Source organism: Oncorhynchus clarkii, unplaced genomic scaffold (assembly GCF_045791955.1).
Source record: "Oncorhynchus clarkii lewisi isolate Uvic-CL-2024 unplaced genomic scaffold, UVic_Ocla_1.0 unplaced_contig_6271_pilon_pilon, whole genome shotgun sequence".
In the NCBI taxonomy this organism is placed as follows: domain Eukaryota; kingdom Metazoa; phylum Chordata; class Actinopteri; order Salmoniformes; family Salmonidae; genus Oncorhynchus; species Oncorhynchus clarkii.
In genome coordinates this window covers 133,067-152,137 of record NW_027261145.1, presented here as the reverse complement: position 1 = coordinate 152,137, position 19,071 = coordinate 133,067, and the positions used below count along the sequence as shown (strand labels likewise).

At 43.8% G+C, this 19,071-nt stretch overlaps 5 non-coding genes across 5 annotated transcripts; all 5 read left to right on the top strand.

Moving 5' to 3' along the window:
- The first annotated feature begins 1,233 nt into the window (after window positions 1-1,233).
- trnal-aag (transfer RNA leucine (anticodon AAG)) lies at window positions 1,234-1,315 on the top strand. Its single transcript has one exon. It is a non-coding gene; the product is annotated as a tRNA-Leu (tRNA).
- A 1,414-nt stretch (window positions 1,316-2,729) lies between these two features.
- On the top strand, window positions 2,730-2,811 carry trnal-aag (transfer RNA leucine (anticodon AAG)). Its single transcript has one exon. It is a non-coding gene; the product is annotated as a tRNA-Leu (tRNA).
- Window positions 2,812-4,226: 1,415 nt separating this feature from the next.
- On the top strand, window positions 4,227-4,308 carry trnal-aag (transfer RNA leucine (anticodon AAG)). The gene has a single exon. It is a non-coding gene; the product is annotated as a tRNA-Leu (tRNA).
- Window positions 4,309-5,043: 735 nt separating this feature from the next.
- On the top strand, window positions 5,044-5,125 carry trnal-uag (transfer RNA leucine (anticodon UAG)). The gene has a single exon. It is a non-coding gene; the product is annotated as a tRNA-Leu (tRNA).
- A 736-nt stretch (window positions 5,126-5,861) lies between these two features.
- On the top strand, window positions 5,862-5,943 carry trnal-uag (transfer RNA leucine (anticodon UAG)). Its single transcript has one exon. It is a non-coding gene; the product is annotated as a tRNA-Leu (tRNA).
- The last annotated feature ends 13,128 nt before the right edge of the window (window positions 5,944-19,071 follow it).

Genomic DNA, 19,071 nt, shown 5'->3' with positions numbered 1-19,071 from the left:
TGGCAGTTGCACCTCCTACCGGTGGTTGTTCACGTCAAAGACTTGATTGTAAACAAGGAAAGTTGGCCTGGGCTGTGCGATGACCTAGCAGTCCATTTTAACAGTGGGTACTGTGGCCAAGCTGTCCAGAGAACTGTATTTAAGGATCCAGTCTTTCAGAGGTGTGGGTTCAAAGTCCACCGCTTTAACTTTTTCTCAACAGAAAAAAGCAGAAACTAATTTTCAGTGTACACAATGGAAGAGAGAGTAACATGAGATAAATTACGATTTTTAAAAAGAGATTCAAAAAAAGATGACGGAAGCAAGAGCAACATGAGATACATAAAGATTTTAAAGAAGAAAATGAAAAAGAAGACTAAAATTCAAGGGAGTGCAGACGCTCTAGGTAACTGACGAGAAAGTGTGGAAGCTTGCCAGAGCTGGGTAGTGTGGCCGAGCGGTCTAAGGCGCTGGATTAAGGCTCCAGTCTCTAAGGAGGCGTGGGTTCAAATCCCACATCTTTATTGAGTTTGTTTGTGCAAGCTATCACATGTTCTGCTTTATTTCAGCGTTTTTACTTTCATGTAGGGCCATGCAAGGGAGAAAAGAAGCAATGTTGTGTGTCACAGATGGGGTTCCAACTCAATAGTGTAGTCCATCGCCTTAACCAACCAGCCACCAAGTCCTGTGCCCCCGCGGTGGCAGTTGCACCTCCTACCGGTGGTTGTTCATGTCAAATCCTTGATTGGAAAAAAGGAAAGTTGTGATGGTCTGTGCGACGACCAAGCAGTCCATTTTAACAGTGGGAACTGTGGCCGAGCTGTCCAGAGAACTGGATTTAAGGACCCAGTCTTTCGGAGGTGTCGGTTCAAAGTCCACCGCTGCAACTTTTTCTCAACAGAAAACTGTAATGTAATTTCAAACAACGCCACCAAGGACACCGGACAAATAAAGGGAATCCAGCCTTTACCCTAATTCCCACGTCTGTTATTGCAATTATCTGCCGTGTTTTTCTAATTCAATCTGCTTCAGACATAAAAGCAGAAACTAATTCTAAGTTTATACGATGGAAGAAAGAGCAACATCAGATAAATTAAGATTTTTAAAAAGAGAATCAAAAAAGATGAAGGACGCAAGAGCAACATGAGATACATAAAGATTTTAAAGAAGAAAATGAAAAAGAAGACTAAAATACAAGGAAGTGCAGACGCTCTAGGTAACTGACGAGAAAGTGTGAATATTTTCCAAGAGCTGGGTAGTGTGGCCGAGCGGTCTAAGGCGCTGGATTAAGGCTCCAGTCTCTAAGGAGGTGTGGGTTCAAATCCCACCACTGCCATCTTTATTGAGTTTGTTTGCGCAAGCTATCACATGTTCTGCTTTATTTAATGGTTTTTACTTTCATGTCGGACCATGCTAGGGAGAAAAGAAGCAATGTTGTGTGTCACGGATGGGGTTCCAACTCAATAGTGTAGTCCATTGCCTTAATCAACCAGCCACCAAGTCCTGTGCCCCCGCGGTGGCAGTTGCACCTCCTACCGGTGGTTGTTCACGTCAAAGACTTGATTGTAAACAAGGAAAGTTGGCCTGGGCTGTGCGATGACCTAGCAGTCCATTTTAACAGTGGGTACTGTGGCCAAGCTGTCCAGAGAACTGTATTTAAGGATCCAGTCTTTCAGAGGTGTGGGTTCAAAGTCCACCGCTTTAACTTTTTCTCAACAGAAAAAAGCAGAAACTAATTTTCAGTGTACACAATGGAAGAGAGAGTAACATGAGATAAATTACGATTTTTAAAAAGAGATTCAAAAAAAGATGACGGAAGCAAGAGCAACATGAGATACATAAAGATTTTAAAGAAGAAAATGAAAAAGAAGACTAAAATTCAAGGGAGTGCAGACGCTCTAGGTAACTGACGAGAAAGTGTGGAAGCTTGCCAGAGCTGGGTAGTGTGGCCGAGCGGTCTAAGGCGCTGGATTAAGGCTCCAGTCTCTAAGGAGGCGTGGGTTCAAATCCCACATCTTTATTGAGTTTGTTTGTGCAAGCTATCACATGTTCTGCTTTATTTCAGCGTTTTTACTTTCATGTAGGGCCATGCAAGGGAGAAAAGAAGCAATGTTGTGTGTCACAGATGGGGTTCCAACTCAATAGTGTAGTCCATCGCCTTAACCAACCAGCCACCAAGTCCTGTGCCCCCGCGGTGGCAGTTGCACCTCCTACCGGTGGTTGTTCATGTCAAATCCTTGATTGGAAAAAAGGAAAGTTGTGATGGTCTGTGCGACGACCAAGCAGTCCATTTTAACAGTGGGAACTGTGGCCGAGCTGTCCAGAGAACTGGATTTAAGGACCCAGTCTTTCGGAGGTGTCGGTTCAAAGTCCACCGCTGCAACTTTTTCTCAACAGAAAACTGTAATGTAATTTCAAACAACGCCACCAAGGACACCGGACAAATAAAGGGAATCCAGCCTTTACCCTAATTCCCACGTCTGTTATTGCAATTATCTGCCGTGTTTTTCTAATTCAATCTGCTTCAGACATAAAAGCAGAAACTAATTCTAAGTTTATACGATGGAAGAAAGAGCAACATCAGATAAATTAAGATTTTTAAAAAGAGAATCAAAAAAGATGAAGGACGCAAGAGCAACATGAGATACATAAAGATTTTAAAGAAGAAAATGAAAAAGAAGACTAAAATACAAGGAAGTGCAGACGCTCTAGGTAACTGACGAGAAAGTGTGAATATTTTCCAAGAGCTGGGTAGTGTGGCCGAGCGGTCTAAGGCGCTGGATTAAGGCTCCAGTCTCTAAGGAGGTGTGGGTTCAAATCCCACCACTGCCATCTTTATTGAGTTTGTTTGCGCAAGCTATCACATGTTCTGCTTTATTTAATGGTTTTTACTTTCATGTCGGACCATGCTAGGGAGAAAAGAAGCAATGTTGTGTGTCACGGATGGGGTTCCAACTCAATAGTGTAGTCCATTGCCTTAATCAACCAGCCACCAAGTCCTGTGCCCCCGCGGTGGCAGTTGCACCTCCTACCGGTGGTTGTTCACGTCAAAGACTTGATTGTAAACAAGGAAAGTTGGCCTGGGCTGTGCGATGACCTAGCAGTCCATTTTAACAGTGGGTACTGTGGCCAAGCTGTCCAGAGAACTGTATTTAAGGATCCAGTCTTTCAGAGGTGTGGGTTCAAAGTCCACCGCTTTAACTTTTTCTCAACAGAAAAAAGCAGAAACTAATTTTCAGTGTACACAATGGAAGAGAGAGTAACATGAGATAAATTACGATTTTTAAAAAGAGATTCAAAAAAAGATGACGGAAGCAAGAGCAACATGAGATACATAAAGATTTTAAAGAAGAAAATGAAAAAGAAGACTAAAATTCAAGGGAGTGCAGACGCTCTAGGTAACTGACGAGAAAGTGTGGAAGCTTGCCAGAGCTGGGTAGTGTGGCCGAGCGGTCTAAGGCGCTGGATTAAGGCTCCAGTCTCTAAGGATGCGTGGGTTCAAATCCCACATCTTTATTGAGTTTGTTTGTGCAAGCTATCACATGTTCTGCTTTATTTCAGCGTTTTTACTTTCATGTAGGGCCATGCAAGGGAGAAAAGAAGCAATGTTGTGTGTCACAGATGGGGTTCCAACTCAATAGTGTAGTCCATCGCCTTAACCAACCAGCCACCAAGTCCTGTGCCCCCGCGGTGGCAGTTGCACCTCCTACCGGTGGTTGTTCATGTCAAATCCTTGATTGGAAAAAAGGAAAGTTGTGATGGTCTGTGCGACGACCAAGCAGTCCATTTTAACAGTGGGAACTGTGGCCGAGCTGTCCAGAGAACTGGATTTAAGGACCCAGTCTTTCGGAGGTGTCGGTTCAAAGTCCACCGCTGCAACTTTTTCTCAACAGAAAACTGTAATGTAATTTCAAACAACGCCACCAAGGACACCGGACAAATAAAGGGAATCCAGCCTTTACCCTAATTCCCACGTCTGTTATTGCAATTATCTGCCGTGTTTTTCTAATTCAATCTGCTTCAGACATAAAAGCAGAAACTAATTCTAAGTTTGTACGATGGAAGAAAGAGCAACATCAGATAAATTAAGATTTTTAAAAAGAGATTCAAAAAAAGATGACGGAAGCAAGAGCAACATGAGATACATAAAGATTTTAAAGAAGAAAATGAAAAAGAAGACTAAAATAGAAGGAAGTGCAGACGCTCTAGGTAACTGACGAGAAAGTGTGGATATTTTGCCAGAGCTGGGTAGTGTGGCCGAGCGGTCAAAGGCGCTGGATTAAGGCTCCAGTCTCTAAGGAGGCGTGGGTTCAAATCCCACCACTGCCATCTTTATTGAGTTTGTTTGAGCAAGCTATCACATGTTCTGCTTTATTTCATCGTTTTTACTTTCATGCAGGTCCATGCAAGGGAGAAAAGAAGCAATGTTGTGTGTCACGGATGGGGTTCCAACTCAATAGTGTAGTCCATCGCCTTAACCAACCAGCCACCAAGTCCTGTGCTCTCACGGTGGCAGTTGCACCTCCTACCGGTGGTTTATCATGTCAAAGCCTTGATTGGAAACAAGGAAACTTGGGCTGGGCTGTGTGACGACCCAGCAGTCTATTTTAACAGTGGGTACTCTGGCCGAGCTGTCCAGAGAACTGGAGATAAGGATCCAGACTTTCAGAGGTGTGGGTTCAAAGTCCACCGCTTTAACTTTTTCTCAACAGAAAACTGTAATGTAATTTCAAACAAGGCCACCAAGGACACCGGACAAATAAAGGGAATCCAGCCTTTACCCTAATTCCCACGTCTGTTATTGCAATTATCTGCCGTGTTTTTCTAATTCAATCTGCTTCAGACATAAAAGCAGAAACTAATTCTAAGTTTATACGATGGAAGAAAGAGCAACATCAGATAAATTAAGATTTTTAAAAAGAGAATCAAAAAAGATGAAGGACGCAAGAGCAACATGAGATACATAAAGATTTTAAAGAAGAAAATGAAAAAGAAGACTAAAATACAAGGGAGTGCAGACGCTCTAGGTAACTGACGAGAAAGTCTGGAAACTTGCCAGAGCTGGGTAGTGTGGCCGAGCGGTCTAAGGCGCTGGATTTAGGCTCCAGTCTCTAAGGAGGCGTGGGTTCAAATCCCACCACTGCCATCTTTATTGAGTTTGTTTGCGCAAGCTATCACATGTTCTGCTTTATTTCAGCGTTTTTACTTTCATGCAGGGCCATGCAAGGGAGAAAAGAAGCAATGTTGTGTGTCACGGATGGGGTTCCAACTCAATAGTGTAGTCCATCTCCTTAACCAACCAGCCACCAAGTCCTGTGCTCTCACAGTGGCAGTTGCACCTCCTACCGGTGGTTATTCACGTCAAATCCTTGATTGGAAAAAAGGAAAGTTGTGATGGTCTGTGCGACGACCAACCAGTCCATTTTAACAGTTGGTACTGTGGCCGAGCTGTCCAGAGAACTGGATTTAAGGAACCAGTCTTTCGGAGGTGTCGGTTCAAAGTCCACCGCTGCAACTTTTTCTCAACAGAAAACTGTAATGTAATTTCAAACAAGGCCACCAAGGACACCGGAAAATAAAGGGAATCCAGCCTTTACCCTAATTCCCAAGTCTGTTATTGCAATTATCTGCCGTGTTTTTCTAATTCAATCTGCTTCAGACATAAAAGCAGAAACTAATTCTAAGTTTATTCGATGGAAGAAAGAGCAACTTCAGATAAATTAAGATTTTTAAAAAGAGAATCAAAAAAAGATGAAGGACGCAAGAGCAACATGAGATACATAAAGATTTTAAAGAAGAAAATGAAAAAGAAGACTAAAATACAAGGAAGTGCAGACGCTCTAGGTAACTGACGAGAAAGTGTAGAAATGTTGCCAGAGATGGGTAGTGTGGCCGAGCGGTCTAAGGCGCTGGATTTAGGCTCCAGTCTCTAAGGAGGCGTGGGTTCAAATCCCACCACTGCTATCTTTATTGAGTTTGTTTGCGCAAGCTATCACATGTTCTGCTTTATTTCAGTGTTTTTACTTTCATGTAGGGCCATGCAAGGGAGAAAAGAAGCAATGTTGTGTGTCACGGATGGGGTTCCAACTCAATAGTGTAGTCCATCGCCTTAACGCCTTACCTGTGCTATCATAAATACAGTATTTTATGCATTCTAAATTACCGCCAATTTGGAAAAGGAAAATGCAATAAATATTTACTCTGAGCTGTGTTTCGGTAGGTTGGTGGTATATGGAAGGCCGTGTTGCCAAACCGAGTCCCTTGAAGAATGTCTCTGGTGGTCAATTGGATACGTTGTAGTAACGTCATTGTGTGATAGATGGGATACTCTGTCTGTTCCTTCCTAACCCTCGTTTGCAGCTGCTGTTGCTAACTCAATGGATAGGAGGCATCACTTCTGTAGTGAATAAGAGTTCAAAGTTCATTTTTTTATTTCACCTTTATTTAACCAGGTAGGCTAGTTGAGAACAAGTTCTCATTTGCAACTGCGACCTGGCCAAGATAAAGCATAGCAGTGTGAACAGACAACACAGAGTTACACATGGAGTAAACAATTAAGAAGTCAATACCATTCGCAACCAAAGCTCACGCTGATGTTGGCTTCGTTCTGTGGCTTCGTTATCTGAACCATTCTGACATTGGACCGTCGTCCTCACATCCTCGGAACAGGAGGTTACATTTAGTCATCAAGGCTTTATATAGGAAGGGAGAGGAGGGCGTGTTTGAAATGTTTTATACCCATGTCCCTTCACAGGGGCGGCAGGCCGCTGGTTGAGCAGAGCCCTAACCTTATGAACCTTATGAAGGCTTTATATAGGAAGGGAGAGGAGGGCGTGTTTCATAGTTTATAACCAATGTCCCTTCACAGGGGCGGCGGGCCACTGGTTGAGCAGAGCCCTAACCTTATGAAAACCCAAATCTCTCATTTGGTAGCTAAAATTACTTTTAATCTCTTCACCAATAATTTTAATATTCAAACATTTAAATTGAACAACAATTCCATGTGAATCCGATAACTACAATGTGCAGACTTTCCACTTATCATCTTATCATTGATGAGAATGTCTCAGATGACAACCGAACTGACATCATATTCATTAAGTACCACTGCATATGTTCAATTGGTCGGATTACCAGAATATAGTTCATTTCCCCCCACCTTCTGATGTTCCCAGAATCTCTATGTTAACCAAGGGGTTTTCAAATTTCACATCAGTAGGGTAGAGAGAGGAAAAAGGGGGGAAGAGGTATTTATGACTGTCATAAACCTACCCCCAGGCCAACATCATGACACCAGTAACTAATGGGAACTGTGTAATCCTGTTCTATACACCAGGTCATATTGTTTACCCAGACATGCCCATTGGGTTACCTCCCACCCGACCTAGCCAGACATACCCATTGGGTTACCTCCCACCATTCTACCCAGACATACCCATTGGGTTACCTCCCACCATTCTACCCAGACATACCCATTGGGTTACCTCCCACCATTCTACCCAGACATACCCATTGGGTTACCTCCCACCATTCTACCCAAACATACCCATTGGGTTACCTCCCACCATTCTACCCAGACATGCCCATTGGGTTACCTCCCACCCGACCTAGCCAGACTTTGAGCTATTTTTTAAGATTAAAAAAACTAAAGTAGGCCTATTTTTTTTAAGGAAGATTTCATATAAACTATTTGATTTCAGGTGGCATAAACAAAAACCCAAATTCTCAGTCAAAAACAGAACACAGCCTCTATTCTCTCGTGTGATTTCATCTTCTCTAACTGGTTAAAACATGTTCCACAGCGGGACCAGTGGTAGTGCTCCTCTTCTCTAACTGGTTAAAACATGTTCCACAGCGGGACCAGTGGTAGTGCTCCTCTTCTCTAACTGGTTAAAACATGTTCCACAGTGGGACCAGTGGTAGTGCCTCTTCTCTAACTGGTTAAAACATGTTCCACAGTGGGACCAGTGGTAGTGCCTTGTCTCTAACTGGTTAAAACATGTTCCACAGCAGGACCAGTGGTAGTGCTCCTCTTCTCTGACTGGTTAAAACATGTTCCACAGCGGGACCAGTGGTAGTGCTCCACTCATGTGACTCCAGACTCCCTAACCTGGCAAAAGTATTTATATATTAGGAGCAGTGGAAAGGCTTTTCTCCAGAGCGTATTCTTTCATGTATTTTCAGGTTAACTAACATGGTAAAACCCTCTCCACTGTAGGGACATAAAGGCTTTGTTCTCAACTATCTTCATACCATCTATTTGAGAGATCCCGTCACCACATTAAGAACATTGGGTAAGCTTTTCCCCTCTGTGTGTTCTCTTATGCTCTTTTAGGTACCGTGACTTAACATAACTCTTTCCACACTGGGAACACTGGAAAGGTTTTTCTCCTATGTGTGTTGTCTTGTGAGTTTTTAGGTCCCCTGATCGGGAAAATCTCTTTCCACAGTGGGAACAGTGATAAGGCTTTTCTCCTGTATGTGTCCACTCGTGCTTTTTTAAGTGTCCCAACTGAGTAAAACTCTTTCCACAATGGGAACATTGGAATGGCTTTTCTCCAGTGTGTATTCTCTCATGCCTTTTCAGGTTAGCTACCACGGTAAAACTCTTTCCACACTGGGAACATTGGAAAGGCTTTTCTCCTGTGTGTGTTCTCTCGTGAGCTTTTAGGTCCACTGATCGTGAAAATCTAGTTTCACATTGGAAGCAGTGGTAAGGCTTTTCTTCCGTGTGTGTCCACTCATGCTGTTTTAGGTTCCCTAACTGAGTAAAACTCTTTCCACAGTGGGAACAGTGGTGTTTTCCTGCTGGTTTGGGCATCTCTGGGTCTGGTTCCCCTGAAGGACTCTTCCCGCTGTCAGAGTGAGAGTCTGGTCTCTCTCCTGCCAAAAACAGACAGAGTATCTTGTTAAACAGAGACCTGAATGAAACCTTCACATGATAAAACTGTCTTCCTATGGAGGTTTAATCCAGACTAGATCCCTCAATAAAAGAGAGCTTGTCGTGACAAAGTGGTTGTAGGGTAAATCCAAATCATTTTTGAAAGCATCCCTTTCGATATATGTTGTTGTTTTTTTAAAAAATTTAAAATTAAATTTCCATACATGTTTGCCAATGGAAGTAGTGCTCAGAAAGTGGCTGTTTGGACTGTCATTACAACAGCGTTTTGCCTACAACAAAATCCCTCTTTTGCATACTAAGTCTTGCAAAAATGTGTTTTGTTTTCGTTGCGTTGAAAGTCGTTCATATCCACCCCCCAGGAAGAATATCACACTTTTTGTTTTACAATTTCTGACAAGCGAACACTTAGATATGGTCATTTTCAAATTGTTATATACATTCTTAGAATGTTTGGGAATTACCTATATTAAGGCATGTGAACATTCTATAGCAAAACAGAGTGGGAAAGGGGCCGTGTGTTAATAGACTCTGCAGTAAATAAAAACCTCATAAAAACATCTGTCTCGTCCAGGACCCAGAGTCTACACGGTTGCGCTATAGCCAATCAGAGCTACAGTCGATCTTTACACAAACGAGACATTTGCTACACGGGCCCTGACATCATTCACTTTGAACTGGACTGTGTGTTTACAGGTAGGACCCAGAGTCTACACGGTGCGCTATAGCCAATCAGAGCTACAGTCGATCTTTACACAAACGAGACATTTGCTACACGGGCCCTGACATCATTCACTTTGAACTGGACTGTGTGTTTACAGGTAGGACCCAGAGTCTACACGGTGCGCTATAGCCAATCAGAGCTACAGTTGATCTTTATACAAACGAGCCATTTGCTACACGGGCCCTGACATCATTCACTTTGAACTGGACTGTGTGTTTACAGGTAGGACCCAGAGTCTACACGGTTGCGCTATAGCCAATCAGAGCTACAGTTGATCTTTATACAAACGAGCCATTTGCTACACGGGCCCTGACATCATTCACTTTGAACTGGACTGTGTGTTTACAGGTAGGATCCAGATTCTACACGGTGCGCTATAGCCAATCAGAGCTACAGTCGATCTTTACACAAACGATTCATTTGCTACACGGGCCCTGACATCATTCACTTTGAACTGGACTGTGTGTTTACAGGTAGGACCCAGAGTCTACACGGTGCGCTATAGCCAATCAGAGCTACAGTCGATCTTTATACAAACGAGTCATTTGCTACACGGGCCCTGACATCATTCACTTTGAACTGGACTGTGTGTTTCCAACTGTAGATCATTAGAACACATTTAGCAAAAAGCCACAAAATGCACCTGAATGGATTTCTGTAACTATGGAAACACCACGGGAGTCCTCTTTACATTTGGGAACTTTACAGTCCTATTGATCAAACAACCATGAAAATGTAGGCTTATATTTCCCTATATGTACAACAACAAGATCAACAACTAATTCTAGCCAGACCAAGGATGAGCTAAAATCTAACGAAGAAACATTAGTTAAAACCCTCTCAAACGTTAAAATTGCACTGATAAACGATGGGTATGCAATAGTAAGCAGCCTGTTCATCCTTCTGCAGCTTGTCTGCCAATGTATGCTTGTCCCAACCAAGCACCCAAGCTAACCGGCTAAAGTTGGCTAGCTTGCTAGCTAGCTACTTCCAGATATAAATGAGAGAACACCTCTCTAGGACCATTTTCCTCATTCTAGCAGAGCTGGTTAAGCTGTTTACATGTTATCTAGCCGGTTTGAGACTAACTTCCTTTTTTTTGCTAATGTTTACTGACACAGGCCATATTCAACGGGTGTTGCGTGTTTGTAAATTCATCAGCAATTCTGCGCTCTGGCGCACTCAGACGAGAGTGCTCTGGAATCCGAGTAGATAGCATATCACTTCGGGAATTAACTCTGGCTAACCAAATGACACCGATATCTCTAGCTGTGTAGCCACCAAATAACAATATGAGGGGAAAAGTCAGTCACTCACACACTCCTCCAATGACATCACATCCTCCCAGCAGCTAGCTAGCTAGCTAGCTAGCTAAGGTTAGGCTCCATGTTTTTAGCATGCTAAATAAAGAGCTACATAAACAGATAAGCTAACTGGCTAAAGTTGGCTAGCTTGCTAAATAAAGAGCTAAATAGATAAGCTAGCCTATTAGCCACGTTATGACTGACTTGTGATCATTTGCCCTTGCTAATCTGATTGTATTGACATTCCCAGCCTTAGTTACATTCATCTGTTTTTTTGAGGTCCAAAATATTGAGTCATTGAAACTGAAAGAGTGCATCCCGAATGGAGGCAACAAACAATGTACCAGACCAGCTGTGATTTACAACCTGATAGCAATATGTTTTGGACTACCAAGAAATGTATTGGTGAACTATATTAATAATGCATTGAACTGCATCCATCTATTCTGCCAACAAAGCCTAGTGTACATCATGGAACATTGAGACAAATATAACCTTTTTTTTTTTTAAAACCTCATATAGAGTTGATTTTGTAGCATAAACTGGGAATTTGAGTGATATTATGATTGACTGTTTTGCTTCATATCTGCAAAATAGTTTTAAAAAACACAAACAGTTCCATTTCAAAGTGGCAGAAAAAATATATACACAACTAAATATAAGTGTTGATATCAGTATAGAGGCTAAATTAAACGTTTAAGCGTCACTGAGCAGTAGTGAAATGTATGCAAGTAAAAAATACTTTAAAGTACTACTTAAGTAAAAAATACTTTAAAGTACTACTTAAGTAAAAATACTTTAAAGTACTACTTAAGTAAAAAATACTTTAAAGTACTACTTAAGTAAAAAAAATACTTTAAAGTACTACTTAAGTAAAAAAATACTTTAAAGTACTACTTAAGTAAAAAAAATACTTTAAAGTACTACTTAAGTAAAAAAATACTTTAAAGTACTACTTAAGTTAAAAAAATACTTTAAAGTACTACTTAAGTAAAAAAAATACTTTAAAGTACTACTTAAGTCGTTTTTTGGGCTATCTGTACTTTACTACTTTTACTCCACTACATTCCTAAAGAAAATAATGTACTTTTTTTACTCCTGACGCTTAAATGAACATGTTACATTTCGAATGCTTAGCAGGACAGGAAAACTGGTACAATTCACGCACTTATCACGCTGCTTCTGATCTGGACGGACTCACTAAAACACAAACGCTTCGTTTGTAAATTAGGTCCGAGTGTTGGAGTGTGCCCCTGGTTATCAAAAAATGTATTAATTAAATTGACAATTGTGCCGTGTGGTTTGCTTAATATTAGGAATGTGAAATTATTTCAATTTTTACTTTTTATACTTACGTATATTTTGTCAATGACATTTACTTTTGATACTTAAAGTATTTATATAAAAACCAAATAATTTAAGACTTTTATCCAAGTAGTATTTCACTTTTACTTGAGTCATTTTCTATTAAGTTATCTTTTCTTTTACTCAAGTATGACAATTGGGTACTTTTTCCCCACCACTGTCACTGACGGATGAGTTTGCAAATTCATAGACAGAGCCATGGATGCAAGGACTGACCACGCCTGAGATCAAAATGACAATTTCAAACACGTTTTGAGGTTGTGTTAGTGTTAGTTACAATTACATTGTTTACACACAATGGAGTACACCAAGTTTGGGTTCTGGTGAGGTAGAACAGTGTAACAGTATGGTGAGGGTAGGCAACAACATCTCCTCCCCGCTGATCCTCAACACTGGGGCCCCACAAGGTTGCGTTCTGAGCCCTCTCCTGTACTCCCTGTTCACCCACGACTGCGTGGCCACGCACGCCTCCAACTCAATCATCAAGTTTGCGGACGACACAACAGTGGTAGGCTTGATTACCAACAACGATGAGACGGCCTACAGGGAGGAGGTGAGGGCCCTCGGAGTGTGGTGTCAGGAAAACAACCTCACACTCAACGTCAACAAAACTAAGGAGATGATTGTGGACTTCAGGAAACAGCAGAGGGAACACCCCCCTATCCACATCGATGGAACAGTAGTGGAGAGGGTAGCAAGTTTTAAGTTCCTCGGCATACACATCACAGACAAACTGAATTGGTCCACTCACACAGACAGCATCGTGAAGAAGGCGCAGCAGCGCCTCTTCAACCTCAGGAGGCTGAAGAAATTCGGCTTGTCACCAAAAGCACTCACAAACTTCTACAGATGCACAATCGAGAGCATCCTGGCGGGCTGTATCACCGCCTGGTATGGCAACTGCACCGCCCTCAACCGTAAGGCTCTCCAGAGGGTAGTGAGGTCTGCACAACGCATCACCGGGGGCAAACTACCTGCCCTCCAGGACACCTACACCACCCGATGTCACAGGAAGGCCATAAAGATCATCAAGGACATCAACCACCCGAGCCACTGCCTGTTCACCCCGCTATCATCCAGAAGGCGAGGTCAGTACAGGTGCATCAAAGCTGGGACCGAGAGACTGAAAAACAGCTTCTATCTCAAGGCCATCAGACTGTTAAACAGCCACCACTAACACTGAGTGGCTGCTGCCAACACACTGACACTGACTCAACTCCAGCCACTTTAATAATGGGAATTGATGGGAAATTATGTAAATATATCACTAGCCACTTTAAACAATGCTACCTTATATAAATGTTACTTACCCTACATTATTCATCTCATACGCATACGTATATACTGTACTCTATATCATCGACGGTATCCTTATGTAATACATGTATCACTAGCCACTTTATACTATACTATGCCACTTTGTTTACATACTCATCTCATTTGTACATACTGTACCCGATACCATCTACTGTATCTTGCCTATGCTGCTCTGTACCATCACTCATTCATATATCCTTATGTACATATTCTTTATCCCCTTACACTGTGTACAAGACAGTAGTTTTGGAATTGTTAGTTAGATTACTTGTTATTACTGCATTGTCGGAACTAGAAGCACAAGCATTTCGCTACACTCGCATTAACATCTGCTAACCATGTGTATGTGACAAATAAAATTTGATTTGATTTGATTTGATTTGACTTTAGACCGTCCCCTCCCCCGTACCCGGGCGCGAACCAGGGACCCTCTGCACACAACTACAACAGTCACCCACGAAGCATCGTTACCCAGCGCTCCACAAAAGCCGCGGCCCTTGGGGAACCACTACTTCAAGGTCTCAGAGCAGGTGACGTCACCGATTGAAACGCTATTTAGCGCGCACCGTTAACCTTCTAGCCGTTTCACATCTGTTACATAAGCTCATTGGTGTATTTCTAAGTTATATTCTCTAAGAATCAATGGCTAGGCCTCTATATGGTGCGGCAGGGTAGCCTAGTGGTTAGAGTGTTGGACTAGTAACCGGAAGGTTGCAAGTACCCCGGAGCTGACAAGGTACATCTCTCGTTCTGCCCCTGAACAGGCAGTTAACCCACTGTTCCTAGGACGTCATTGAAAATAAGAATTTGTTCTTTAACTGACTTGCCTAGTTAAACAAAGGTAAAATAAATAAAAATATATATCATTCATTTAAAAGTCCAAACATGTCGCAGATTTCCCATTTAACACTTCCTACAGTACTGAACAACATATTTAATTGTAAAACTATGGTGGAAAGCCCCCTTGGCTTTAAAACCATACATTAATTCAACAACGGAGTTTTGTGTCCGTGTTTAAGACAATACTCACTAGTGTCAATCAGATCTCCAGTCTCCACTTCCTCTCCTTCCTCCTCATCCCTTTTCACTCCCAAAACATCTTCCTCTTCCTCCTCTTTTATTGAGATAGCCTCATCTTCCTCTTTCACTCCAAAATGTTCTTTCTCTTCTTTCACTGTAACATTCTCATCTTCCTCCTTTTTTATTCGGAAAGCTTCTTCCTCTTCTTTCACTATAACATCGTTATACGTGATAGCCTCCTCTTCCTCCTGTTTTATTCTGAAAGCTTCTTCCACTGTAATATTCTCCTCTTCCTCTTCTTTTACGACAATGTTCAGACCCAGAGCTTCTTTCTCCGTCCAGGAGACCCCCTCTTCTCTAGCAGGATGGGAGTATATTTGTGAGTTCATGGTTGGGCTACCTAAAATGAGCATTAGCCTAGCGCTTAGGCTCAGTATAATCAACCTTAACAAATGTGTCAATTTTAACAAGCAAACGACACCGAGATCAATACACACAAAAATGGTCTAAAGAGCTTCAATGTTCCGATTTTACGTTGGCTAACTACCGAGTGGCGACTGAATGAATCAGTGACCAGTGATCAGTTGTTGAAGAAGCGTCCCGTGTCACGTGATCCACTAGATTCTTCTTCGATGTGGTTTAACGGCAGTTGGCATCCAATAAATGTTGCATTACCGCCACCTACTAGACTGGAGTATAACTCCCTTATACTTTGATTTATTCGATTTTTTAAAATAAATAAATCAAATACCCTACAATCACAAACAACCCAGCACCCTACTCCACTATTTAAATCTATTTAGCCCTACCTCAGGCCAACAGCCTGAAAGGATGGGACACCACCACTTAACACACACTCTTCTGACGTCAAGTCTCGCACTCGCAAATACCTCTCTGCAGCTGCCACCACAACCTAGTTAACGTTCAATCGCTGGAAAATAAATGGGACAAACGGAAACCCCGTCCCCTGTATATCTTTCCAACGGGACATTAAAAACTGTAATATCCTATTGTTTCACCGACTCGTGGCTGAACGACGACATTAATAACATACAGCTGGCGGGTTATACACTCTATCGGCAGGATAGAACAGCAGCCTCTGGTAGGACACGGGGCGGGGCCTGTGTATATTTGTAAACAACAGTTGGTGCACGATATCTAAGGAAGTCTCAAGTTTTTACTCACCTGAGGTTGGCTGGATATCCTTTGGTTGGATCTTGACACACTCAAACCGGTGAGCGAGGCACTTACTGCCATATCCCATTCAAAGGCACTTAAATATTTTGTCTTGCCCATTCACCCTCTGAATGGCACACATATGCAATGCCTCAATTGCCTCTACAATGCCTCAATTGCCTCTACAATGTCTCAATTGCCTCTACAATGCCTCAATTGCCTCTACAATGCCTCAATTGCCACTACAATGCCTCAATTGCCTCTACAATGCCTCAATTGCCTCAAGACTTAAAAATCCTTCTTTAACCTGTCTCCCCCCTAACAAGTGACATCAATAGCTTTCAACTGGATTCACCAGTCAGTCTATGTCATGGAAAGAGCAGGTGTTCCTAATGTTTTGTACATGAGCATTATAACATGATTATAACCCAAAAATAAATGTGGAATAGCATGTACATTACTGTTCAAAAGTTTGGGGTCACTTAGAAAATGTCCTTGTTTACCATGAAAACATACATGAAATTAGTTGCAAAATGAATAGGAGATATAGTCAAGCCATGGACAAGTTTATAAATAAAGATTTTTAATTTAAATAATAATTGTGTCCTTCAAACTTAGCTTTTGTCAAAAAAAATCCTCAATTTGCAGCAATTACAGCCTTACAGACCTTTGGCATTCTAGTTGTCAACTTGTTGAGGTAATCTGAAGAGTTTTCACCCCATGTGTCACGACTTCGGCCGAAGTCGGTCCCTCTCCTTGTTCGGCGGTGGACGTCACCGGCCTTTTAGCCGATCCACTTTTCATTTTCCATTTGTTTTGTCTTTGTCTTACACACCTGGTTTCAGCCACCCAATTACCTGTTTATTATTTAACCCTCTGTTCCCCATGTTTGGTTGTGAGTGATTGTTTGTTGTATTGTGGTCCGTATTGTGGGCTTGGACTTATCTTGTATTTTGATGATTTTCAGTAAAGTTACTTTTATTCCCTCATCTCTGCTGTCCTGTGGCTGACTCCTCTGCACCAGCTACACACAGACCCTTACACCATGCTTCCTGAAGCACCTCCCACAAGTTGGATTGGCTTGATGGGCACTTCTTACAATCAAGCTGCTCCCACAACAGCTCAATAGAGTTGAGATCTGGTGACTGTGCTGGACACTCCATCATAGACAGAAAACCAGCTGAATACTTCTTCCCTAAAAAGTTATTTCATAGTTTGGAGCTGTGCTTTGGGTCATTGTCCTGCAGTAGGAGGAAATTGGCTCCAATTAAGCGTTACAAACTGGAGTGATAGCCTTCCTTCTTCAAGATCCCTTTTACCATGTACAAATCTCCCACTTTACCACCACCAAAGCACCCCCAGACCATCACATTGTGTCCACCATGCTTGACAGATGGCGTCAAGCACTCCTCCAGCATCTTTTCATTTTTTCTGAGTCTCACGAATGTTCTTCTTTGTGATCCGAACACCTCAAACTTAGATTTGTCTGTCCATAACACTTTTTTCCAATCTTCCTCTGTCCAGTGTCTGTGTTATTTTGCCAGCCTTAATCTTTTCTTTTTATTGGCCAGTCTGAGAAATGTTTTTTTCTTTGCAACTCTGCCTAGAAGGTCAGCATCCCGGAGTCGCCTCTTCACTGTTGACGTTGAGACTGGTGTTTTGCGGGTACTATTTAATGAAGCTGCCAGTTGAGGACTTTTGGGGCATCTGTTTCTCCAAATCACATGTTATTGGTCACACACACATGGTTAGCAGATGTTAACGCGAGTGTAGCAAAATGCTTGTGCTTCTAGTTCCAACAATGCGGTAATAAACTAACGTAACAATCCCACAACTACTACCTTATACACACAAGTGTAAAAGGATAAAGAATATGTACATAAAGATATATGAGCTGGCAGGGGAAGTCTGCGCCTCACGGTCGGCTGCTGCTGCCGAACCTGTTCACCAAGATGGGAGGCATTAGTACGTTTGCCAGCCTCGCTGAGACAATGGCTGCAGTCAAAAGGGGGTGGGGTTGGGGAGACCTGCTTGCAGGTGGGACAGCACACAAAGGGGACTGGGTTGGGGAGACCTGCTAGCAGGTGGGACAGCACACACAGGGGACGGGGTTGGGGAGACCTGCTAGCAGGTGGGACAGCACACACAGGGGACGGGGTTGGGGAGACCTGCTAGCAGGTGGGACAGCACACAAAGGGGACTGGGTTGGGGAGACCTGCTAGCAGGTGGGACAGCACACACAGGGGACGGGGTTGGGGAGACCTGCTAGCAGGTGGGACAGCACACACAGGGGACGGGGTTGGGGAGACCTGCTAGCAGGTGGGACAGCACACAGGGGATGGGGTTGGGGAGACCTGCTAGCAGGTGGGACAGCACACACAGGGGACGGGGTTGGGGAGACCTGCTAGCAGGTGGGACAGCACACACAGGGGACGGGGTTGGGGAGACCTGCTAGCAGGTGGGACAGCACACAGGGGATGGGGTTGGGGAGACCTGCTAGCAGGTGGGACAGCACACAAAGGGGACGGGGTTGGGGAGACCTGCTAGCAGGTGGGACAGCACACAGGGGACGGGGTTGGGGAGACCTGCTAGCAGGTGGGACAGCACACACAGGGGACGGGGTTGGGGAGACCTGCTAGCAGGTGGGACAGCACACACAGGGGACGGGGTTGGGGAGACCTGCTAGCAGGTGGGACAGCACACAGGGGACGGGGTTGGAGAGACCTGCTAGCAGGTGGGACAGCACACAGGGGACGGGGTTGGGGAGACCTGCTAGCAGGTGGGACAGCACACAGGGGATGGGGTTGATGCTGCTGGAACTGCGGTGTTCACTGTTGTAGGAGCCACCAGGGGGTCGCAGTTGTCGCTGCGGTGGGGGTCGCGGTTGTCGCTGCTGTGGGGGTCGCGGTTGTCGCTGCTGTGGGGGTCGCGGGTGTCGCTGCGGTGGGGGTCGCGGTTGTCGCTGCGGTGGGGGTCGCGGTTGCCGCTGCGGTGGGGGTCGCGGTTGTCACTGCGGTGGGGGTCGCGGTTGTCGCTGCTGTGGGGGTCGCGGTTGTCGCTGCTGTGGGGGTCGCGGGTGTCGCTGCGGTGGGGGTCGCGGTTGTCGCTGCTGTGGGGGTCGCGGTTGTCGCTGCTGTGGGTGCCTCTGCGATCCTCACCATCTGGGTGTGGACATAGGCCTTCCGGTTCAAGGGGGAAAATCCCTGCCTTCCTGAACCCAACCTTGATGTTTTCACTGCTCACCGCCTTGGGGTAGGCATGGTGCAGCATGGCAGAGAAGTGTTTCT